This window comes from Pantherophis guttatus, chromosome 12 (assembly GCF_059756535.1).
Source record: "Pantherophis guttatus breed Tessera chromosome 12, ASM5975653v1, whole genome shotgun sequence".
Taxonomy (NCBI): Eukaryota; Metazoa; Chordata; class Lepidosauria; order Squamata; family Colubridae; genus Pantherophis; species Pantherophis guttatus.
This window is the reverse complement of record NC_142074.1, coordinates 10,824,397-10,832,044: the sequence shown is the minus strand read 5'-3', so window position 1 is coordinate 10,832,044 and position 7,648 is coordinate 10,824,397. Positions and strand designations below refer to the sequence as shown.

At 41.5% G+C, this 7,648-nt stretch overlaps 1 long non-coding RNA gene across 1 annotated transcript; it reads left to right on the top strand.

The window, feature by feature from the left end:
• Window positions 1–1,580: 1,580 nt before the first annotated feature.
• Window positions 1,581–5,203, top strand: LOC117675898 (uncharacterized). Its single transcript, XR_004594296.3, has 3 exons — window positions 1,581–1,660; window positions 2,540–2,572; window positions 3,190–5,203. It is a non-coding gene; the product is annotated as an uncharacterized LOC117675898 (long non-coding RNA).
• Window positions 5,204–7,648: the final 2,445 nt, after the last annotated feature.

The following is a 7,648-nucleotide window of genomic DNA, read 5'->3' as shown; positions in this document are numbered from 1 at the left end:
CACATGATCAAAATTGGTGGTCGTATATCGAGGAGAAACTGTACTGTATTTCTGCCATTGCTTAAGCAATTCTGATTTAGTAGAATGTCAAAATGCTCACCAAGGACTTTAAATTATGGGCAAAGTCAGCGTATGGGATGGTCTTCAGAGAAATAGAGGAAGATATCTGATGGGGTTATTCCAAAGAAAAAGTCTCACTTAGCAACAGAGGTTCTGGTCCCAATTGTGGTCGTAAGTCAAGGACCAAAAGCGGCAGCCAAAAGAGCCAATGCAATCCTAAACTGCATTAACAGAGGGATACAATCAAGATCAAGGGAGGTACTAATACCACTCTATAAAGCCTTAGTAAGACCACACCTAGAGTACTGCATCCAGTTTTGGTCACCACACTATAAAAAAGATGTTGAGACTCTAAAAAGAGTGCAGAGAAGAGCAACCAGGATGATTAGGGGACTGGAGGCTAAAACATACAATGAACAGTTGCAGGAACTGGGCATGGCTAGTCTAGGGAAGAGAAGGACCAGGGGAGACAGGATAGCAGTGTTCTTGTATTTGAGGGGCTGCCACAGAGAGGCAAGGTATTTTTTAAAGCACCTGAAGGCCAGACTAGGAATAATGGATGGAAACTGAGCAATTTAACCTGGAAATAAGGAGAAATTTTCTGACAGTGAGAAAATCAACCAGTGGAATAGAAGTTCCCTTTGGAAGTTGTCGGAGCTTCATCACTTGAGACTTTCAAGAAGAGATTGGATTGCTATTTGTCAAAAATGATGTAGAGTCTCCTGCTTGGGCGGGGGGTTGGACTAGATGATCTACAAGGTCCCTTCCAACTCTGTTAATCTGTAGACTACCCATACATTAGCCCCCTCATAGCAAAATTGCAAAATAAAATACACTTCAGTAATGGGTGAGAGAGAATACATGGATTGCAAGTATTCCAAGATTTTTCCACTCATTTGCTTTGAACCAGTCCTTGACTGAAACTTTCACAATATATTCCTGAAAGTTGAACTCATTACACTTCCATAGAATGCTCCAGAAGGCACGTAGCTGTAAGAGTGAACAGAAGGTCAAGGTGAGAGGTCTTCTTGCCTCATTATGGTCTTCACAAGCCCATACCAAAATAATTTCTCACATGAAATAAATATAATGATATTTGCATTCAGTTATTGCTAAGCAGAGGGGATCACGTCTGTGCGGATTAAAGTTGGATTGTCTCTGGAAATGTCTAAGAAGAAAATCTCTCCAGCAAAACTCCATCCAATATAACACTGTGATTCCAACTATAACTAACAATCAGCAGAAGGTTTCACATTTTGTTACTACAGGTTCACCACGTGTGTGCATGCTTGCATTGCCTGCGGACGTGTCCGGTTTGCATGCACGCCTGCCTTCCATGCATGCACCTGGCCTCAAAAATGTGCCTAAATAGTACGGCATAGAGCCAGGGCAGGGGACGGGATTTGAACTGTAGATTTGAACTGATGATCATTCCTATTTTATAGTATTTGGATATCAATAGACATTTTACCTAGTTGTTGTTAAATTCAGATCATTGGGACCTTAGAAGTCTAACTAAGAAGAAAAGCAGCATACTTGAAGATTTGCATTCATCCACTCTTCTCTTCCATGTCTACATGAAAATGGGATTGCATCAGAGGTGAGTTTCAGCAGGTTCTGACCAGTTCTGGAGAACTGGTAGCGGAAATTTTGAGTAGTTCGGAGAACCGGTAGTAAAAATTCTGACTGGCCCTGCCTCCATCTATTCTCTGCCTCCCAAGTCCCAGCTGATTGGGAGGAAATGGAGATTTTACAGTATCCTTCCACTGGAGTGGGGTGGGAAAGGAGATTTTACAGTATCCTTCCCCTGCCACATCCACCAAGCCACACTCACAGAACCGGTAGTAAAAAAATTTGAAACCCACCACTGGATTGCATCCATTCTCCTGCTTCTCGATGAAGATCTATTTTGAACAACCATAAAAGTTTATTTATTCTATATGTTGCAGCCAGCACATCCACCAAAAATCTAATGAAATTAATTGTGAAGTTTCCGTAAAATGCCCTAATTAATTCATGAGCCATGAGCCGAACTTCAAAAGAAATACAGTCATTTATTAGGAGCACCATCTCGGCAATATTCGGATGCAGTTAGAACTAATCCCACATAGATTTATGTTCCCCTATGACCCTGTCTCTCCCCTCCTCTCTGGCCATGTCATAAATCACATTCTCCAATTAACCACTTTGGCTGGCTGTGAAATCCAACACTCTCCTTCTGATTGCGGTCAGGAAGAATGTATGGAATGCACTTCAGTTAGGGAAACCAATCAGCTCTATCAGTTCTCCCTCCCTCCTGCTCATGGCAACTTGAAAGCTTTGCAAGTTGACATTAATATTTAGGATCCAATCTGGGTCTTCCAAGCTTTTGGATTCATATTGGAACCAATCCTTAGGAAACTTCTTTCTACCATAATGTGTGTTTTGGGCTATTCTATGTGTGGTATTAATATGGTGCCTTTTGTGTGTGGCTTTTTAGATGTTGATTGGGTGTCGATGGCTGGCTATTATGGTAAGTCATTGGCTATTGTTTCCTTATGCTGTCAAGCCCTCACCTTCTAAGTACGTGATAAGTTGGTGGTAAACCAGCACTCCTGTTGATTGATGAGGGGCACATTTCCCAGGTTTCAATCACTTCCCTGGCTGTTTTTGTACCTGCTCATCCAACAATCAGTTTCAAGAGATTGTTTTTCTGAAGACAGTGAGTTAAATTCCTTTTCCATGCCTGCTTTGATGGTACTGAAGATTAATAACCCAACCCAATGCATGATGTAAGTTGCATTTCAAAAAAAATTACATAAATCAGTATAGGACAGATCATCCCTTCTCAACCTCAAGACTCTAAAGTGTCTGGACTTCAACTCCAACCTTTCTTAGACTGGGCCAGGGAGTTTCAAAGACTAGTTTGGAGAAAGCTGTAATATACTATTAATCTTTTCTGGTGGCACCTAATATAAGGTGCTGCTCAGACTGAAGGCATAATCTGTCATGTCTTCCAGAAATAGAAGAGGACTTCTCTATATTCTGTTGCCATGGAAACATGATTGCTCTGGACCAAATAAATAAATGACTAAGACCAAGCCTCCCTAGATCAAAATGGATCTAAATAATCACCGCTTCCTTTTTCAGCTCTCGAGAGATCTCCATGGGAGGCTGGTTGTGATGCAAGCTGTGACATCAAATGGTGGAATTCTCTCAGCATTTAGCCCCAGGAGCCGGACGTCAATGCTGATAATAGCACATTGTTCGGATGCATCTTTTAATGCCATTAAAGCCGGGCAACAAATGGCAAAGAAGATCAGTCCATATTAAGGTTAAAAATGCTAATGGGTATTAACAGCTCATAAACAGAAGACTGTGCTTCTGCATGTTATTAGAGCATCTGGAGTAACTACCCATTGAGGAAGGAGGAAGCACTATAACAAAATTAAGAGGCTCGTAATTAAGGGGTGAAAATTTGGTCTATTAATATGACTAACATGTTCGGCAGTAAATAGATTGATAATAATTTAATGTGTGATCCCAGAATTACCACTTATTTCAGGGTGCTAATAGTGCTGGATTTAGGCATAACCAATGACCTCTTGCATTATGACTTTTACAAGTCTACTTGTACATTCAAAACACACACACACTTTTCTTCTTTTTTAAAAAAAATCCCTTTAATGGACCTATGGTGAGATTGGCAACAGAAGGGAAACTTTAAATTTCTCAGAATTCATTTTATTTTAATGAGATTTTAATCAGTTTTCTCTGGTTTCCTTTTGAATTATTTGCATAATGGCTTAATTGTCTTGGGTAAAACAAACAACGTGCAGGACTTAAAAAGAAGAAACTGCAGACTGCCTGCTCCAAAGTTATGGGTGACAATCTGTATGTGCCGTCTATATTCTGGCTTTCTCTATGCCAATAAAGTTAATGAATTTAATTTCCCTAATCGTCATCCTCTTGTTGTGCCATATCTGTCATTGGACATTGGGGATCATGTTGGCGATCCTATTTTTATCAACAGCCACACGAAAAAGTGCTGCTGAGTATTGTCCAAACCGGTCCCTTAGATTTTGAAGCCATTATGTTCTTCTTCAGCTTGGACCTCGTTTGCCTTCAATCTTTCCTTGGAGGATTAAGTGAAGTTTACCATATTTTTCCAGGTGTCGCATCACATTTCCAAAAGATTCTAACTTTTGTTTTTTGATGGTTTTAATGATTTCCCTTGGCTTAGCCAGCCAGTTTATCACCAGTGGTGGAATTCAATTTTTTTTACTACTGGTTTGGCTTGGTGGGTGTGGTGTGGCTTGGTGGGCGTGGCTTGGTGGGCCTGGCAGGGGAAGGACACTGCAAAATCCCTATTCCCATCCCACTCCAGGGGAAGGATACTGCAAAATCCCCATTCCCACCCCACTCCAGGGGAAGGATACTGCAAAATCCCCATTCCCCCCCCACTCCTGGGGAAAGGATATTACAAAATCTTCATTCCCACCCTCTCTGGGGCCAGCCAGAGGTGGTATTTGCCAGTTCTCTGAACTACTCAAAATTTCCACTACCGGTTCTCCAAAACTTGCTGGATTTCACCCCTGCTTATCACCTTCTCATTTCTGAATTTCCCTAATGCCAAAGCTAACTAAGCTTTGTGATAATATGCTTGGAGCTAGGAATCTCTTGGACATGACTAAAAATAATGAGGGTGAAGGTTTGTTCTCCGAGCTTGTGGGTTGGTTTCCGAATGTTTCATTACCAGGGTAGGTAACATCTTCAGTGGACTTTAGGGGATGTCAGCATCAGTATTCTTCTGTTTATAAGGGCTTTGTATGGTCGGTAGGTTGTCAGCCCTGGACTGACATTGGTCTTGTGATGGGTCAGGTGTGGGTGGGTGTTAAGGATATTGGTGTTGTGTTACCAACCAGCAGAGTAAATGCACAAGGAAACGTTGCTGAGAGCAATGAATAAGAGTTATGCAAACTGGTTTATCAAAAGCTTACTTTATAGTAGAAAAACAGTCTCATAGTCTTTAAACAAATTCCAAGTCTTTGCCATTCAAATCAGTCCAGTAGTTACAGATACCTTCTTACCAAACAAACATTAGTTGGTTAGAATAACAAACTCACTCTAGTTCACAAACCATGATGGTAGCAAATCCATCCAACCATGATTAGCAGATAGCAACTCCTCTCAATGGTAGCACGTCATACTCTGGTAGCATATCACATCAGCTTCATACACAATGGCAGCATATCATAGCAGCAACTGAACATGTTACAATACCTTGCTTAAATACTCTCACAACCAGTGATTATCTAATTACAGCATGACTCAGCATTAAAGTCACATAATACATTTACAGATTAAAGTTACAGTACACATATATTGCCTGGACAACTTGTTAGGCTCAAACCATATCCTAACAGTGTGTCAAGTGAGGGTCTTGTAATGGGTCCTGCGATGCGTCAGATGCAGCTGTGTTTCACAACTGTCTTGGAAGGAAACAGATTCCCATCATCCTGGCCCTCTGCACTGCTTTGTAGATTTGTGGGGCTTACTTACCAAATGCAAGCTATGGGCCCATACTTCTAGCCCCACTGATCTCTAGTTCCCTAAAACCAGCCTTTTCCAAGTCAACACAATCAGGGCATAAGGCAGGAGTCTGTAACCTTAAACACTCAAAGAGCCATTTGACCCGTTTCCCACAGAAAAGAAAACACCGGGAGCCACAAAACCCTTCCCGTGCCTGATTATTTCTTGAGCGGCCACAAAACTAGCATATGTAGTTGAATTAAACCTTCTGTTTTCTTCTGAAACTTTTCTTTTCTTGGATTTATCTATGGTTGGCCTACCGGAGGTTGAAAAGCTCAATAAATCGTGTGCCGGCGGGTGTTGCACACTGGTGGTTATGATGCATATTTTGAGTGACAGGGAGCCGCAGCAGAGGGGTGAAAGAGCCACATGCGGCTCCAGAGCCACAGGTTGCTGACCCCTGGAAACGTTAAGGAAACGTAACTGTTGGACTGTATTGCCAATGGTGAGTGGGGTATTCCTTGAATTCCATTGAGAATCATGAAGAAAATAACGTCACCATTCATTTACAAAACAACGTATCTAGATGTAGGAAGTTAGCACCCACCCCTTTCCTGGAAGAGTGAAATATTTTACGAAATATGAAAAAGGCAGAATATTATATTTCCCGGGATGAGAAATGGAGAAGCATATTTTAAAGCAGCTCCCACCTTCCTGCCCCCCACCCTTTGTCAATGGGCCATTAAGGCCTGGGCCAGTCTATTCTACATAACAAAGATCTACCTCCTTCAGGCAGAGCCATAGTAGGAATTGCCAAAGATCCAACAAAGATAGGATTAGCCCTCTACCCAATAGCAGCAGAAACTCACCACATGTGACCTGGGAAGCACATGTGACCATCAGCCAGCAAGGCTAGCTAAGACCCCCACCCCCTGGGAGTCTGACAACCAATCAGGATACTCTTTCGGGACCCCACGAAATGCAAAGCCAGAAAGAGCATAAAAACCCGTGGACTCACTGTATTCCGCCCTTTTCTTGGGAACTCAAGCCATGTGATCCTGTCCACCATTAAACCATCTTTCCAAGCAGTCTCCATGTTTCCAGTGTCTTTTACCCCACTTGGAGCAGAACCTAGAAGGATATTTCTTCCAACATAGAGGAAGGTTAAATTTTACATCAAAGGTAGCATTTCTGCATCTAGCTTTTGTGATGGACAATAGATCTGAAATAACAGGGCTCTAGACTCTCTTTATTATTTATTTTATTTATAGCTCTTCAATCGCCTTGGTAACAGAGTAGGTGCTATCAGATATGACTTTTAACACAGTTAATTATATCATTAGCAGTCAGCAGTCCCTAACAACTTGCATAAACCTTCCCCAGCCTAACTATCGCTGTTGCTATAGAGATGACCCTTGTAATGGACCTTCTTTTATGGCTCATAGAAATGATCTACTGTAATGGGTGGTAGCAAGTTAGCTGAATCTCTCTCTCTTTCTCTCTCTCTCTCTCTCTCTCTCTCTCTCTCTCTCTCTCTCTCTCTCTCTCTCTCTCTCTCTCTCTGTGTGTGTGTCTATGTCTGTGTTCATGTGGTTTTTCTTATAGATGCTAGCTAATATTTGGCTAAAAATAATCCACTCCTATAGTTAGAAAATTGGAAGATAAAAATTTTAGTAAAAGGAGGACCGGATACTTTTTGGAATGTGCCTTCAAACTCAAGAATTACCAGTCAATCCTGACCATGACGCAGAAGTATGTATAAATAAATAAATAAGCTCATCGAATCCATTCCAGGTGGACCAATGTTCAATTATTTTTCCACCCAATTTGCCACAATGTAAAAAAAATAAATTCATCACGCTATAAAAAAAAAAAAGATGTGGAGACTTTTAGAAAGAGTGCAAAGGAGAGCAACTAAGATGGTTAGGGGACTGGAGACTAAAATATAGGAACAGTTGCAGGAATTGGGTATGTCTACTCTAGGGAAAAGAAGGACTAGGGGTGACATGTTAACACTGTTTCAATAGTTGAGGGGCTGCCACAAAGAAGAGGGGCTCAACCTAGTTTCCAAAGAACA